The sequence below is a fragment of the Alosa pseudoharengus genome, unplaced genomic scaffold (assembly GCF_046254945.1).
Source record: "Alosa pseudoharengus isolate Yale_2024_CS ecotype anadromous, Long Island Sound unplaced genomic scaffold, YU_APseudo_1.1 YU_APseudo_1.1_scf_21, whole genome shotgun sequence".
NCBI lineage: Eukaryota > Metazoa > Chordata > Actinopteri > Clupeiformes > Clupeidae > Alosa > Alosa pseudoharengus.
In genome coordinates, this window is record NW_027468674.1 from 2,579,442 (window position 1) to 2,581,941 (window position 2,500).

General features: G+C 41.4%; 1 protein-coding gene across 2 annotated transcripts in view; it reads right to left on the reverse strand.

Moving 5' to 3' along the window:
• Positions 1–2,500, reverse strand: part of LOC143137445 (lipopolysaccharide-induced tumor necrosis factor-alpha factor homolog) — a 70,603-nt gene that overhangs the window by 67,135 nt on the left and 968 nt on the right. The gene's annotated exons all lie outside the window — the stretch shown is intronic.

Here is a 2,500-nt window from a genome sequence, read left to right on the forward strand (position 1 = left end):
TAAAGCTGACCTAAGTAGCTATTTGTCCATAAAAATGCCAATTTCATTATCCTTTTCGAAGGACAACCCATTTTTCCTTTTTCTTGCTTTTAATGCTTGACAACTTAAAAGCATTAGATCTGTCTTTTCTGTTTCATCACAGAACATTAAAAAGAGTAAAAAAGTAACTAACTTCAGGTGTGTTAAGTGGTACAAGTTTAAAATTTGAAAAAACGATACAGATAAGATACTGAGGGAGAACATTAGGACTTGGGCCACATATATGACCTAGTCTAGAGGAATACGATTCAGGGTAAAATAGGGCGGGGGGAATGTCTCTGATTTCGAAACAATCTTTTTTCAATAGCCAATCGCAGGTAGGTGGCAGACCTTGTGAGAATGCACATGTACTGGTTGTTTCATGAAAATACCGCCGACAGCGGACTAACAACCAAAACGATGGCATTTAGTTTGCCTTTGTAGCCCTCTCTGGTTAGCCTTTGCTTAGGCAAATGAGACATAACTTCTGCAGAGGTTTAAACCAGAGAGAGCAGTAACATTACTGATGTTAGCTGCTGTAATGCCAGTGAGTAGAGTAGAGTAGAGTAGGCCTACACTTCGTTATGAGAGCAGTAACATTACTGATGTTAGCTGCTGTAATGCCAGTGAGTATAATCCGCAGACAAAACTGAAGTCCTTGTTCATTTGCTAACCACTTTCAGATAAGGGAGTTAGCCCCGAAGTAACGGATAACTTTTGGCCTGGAGCGGTAACATGAAGCTCCCATATGTTTTCCGATAGAAGAAAAAACAGGAAATGTTAACGTCATCATACAAACCAAAGAAGTACTACTACTAACTACGATACGAGACTCTGGGCCCTATCATGACAGTCTAAAGCGCATGGTCACTATTTAAAGACGCTAGGCTATTATATAGCCTAATTGTGTAGGCTATGTGACAAATAAATCCCTCTTGATCATTAGAAGCACTGTGTAGGCTATGTTCTATAATGTCCATCACACAAGGTAGGCTATTCGTTTATTGTTAGTAGACAAATCTACCTGGCATTCTGTGTAAACTATGCCTATTCCACTGCAATAGCGACCAATAGGCACATGTAAAGAAGTAACAAAAAACGTAGAATATCTAAATGGCTAAGTGATTTTGTTGTTGTCCTTTATACAATGACTCATTAGCCTGCTGGAAACCGTGGCTGTTGCCATGCAAACAAGCACCTACAGAGTGTGGGGGCAATAACTTCTGACAGCAATTCATCCAAATCACCCCCTGGACTCACATCACCATCCATGGCCAACCAGTTGCACAGGTCAGCACTTTCAAATATCTTGGTCTCACCATTGACAATAAGCTTAACTTCAATGAACATGTCACCATCACACAGAAACGTGCACAACAGAGACTGTATGCAATACGCAAACTAAGATCACTGTATGTTGCCCCCCATCTGCTTCTGCTACTCTACAAAAGCATCATCCAACCCCTTCTACTCTACTGCTCCCCCTGTTTCTTCACCATACTAAATGTCACCAGCAAGAACAAACTCATTAAAATCTCACACTTAGCATCCAAGATAATACAGCTTCCCACCCCCAACCTCACTGATGCAAATGACACAGCCACCACACGCCTTGCCCACACCATAGTAAGCAGCCCTGACCATCCCCTGAACCGGTTCTTCATCCTACTCCCATCTGGCCGCAGATACAGAGCCCTGGACTGGAAAAAAGCGCACTTTAAGGAAAGTTTTGTACCCTCAGCAATCACTGTACTAAACAAACTCCTGTGACAATCAGCCCCCCCCCCCCCATATTTTTGCTTGTATGGTGTTGAGGAGGGAGGGAAACTGGGGGGGGGGGGGGGGGGGGGGGTTAAATATGTTATATGTATGAGGCTGTGTATATCCTGCATGGAATGTAATAATGATATGTGTGAAAAAGAATATCCTTATAGGACAATAAAGACTCTATACTACTATATGTTTGTGCAACGTGGTCACATAAAATTCGCAATCAACCCAATTATTATGATATACAGATTATAATACTATGCAATAGCCTAGCTGACTGACTGGGGTACATTGTATACGGCTAAGTCACAACATGTTCACCAAGAAGCTAACTTTAAACATAGCCATGCTCACCAAGAAGCTAACTTTAAACATAGCCATGCTCACCAAGAAGCTAACTTTAAACATAGCCTAATTATTAGGATTGTATACAGCCAAGTCACAACATGCTCACCAAGGAGCTAACTTTAAACATAGCCATGCTCACCAAGAAGCTAACTTTAAACATAGCCATGCTCACCAAGAAGCTAACTTTAAACATAGCCATGCTCACCAAGAAGCTAACTTTAAACATATAATAGCCTAATTATTAGGGTTTTCAAGGATTTTAAGGCTTCCCAAACTGATAGGCTACAGTGTTTGTGGACACAGGTCGTATTTGATCCGGAACTCCGCATCGAATCTGATTGGGTGTAGTGTAGTAGAGGGCAGA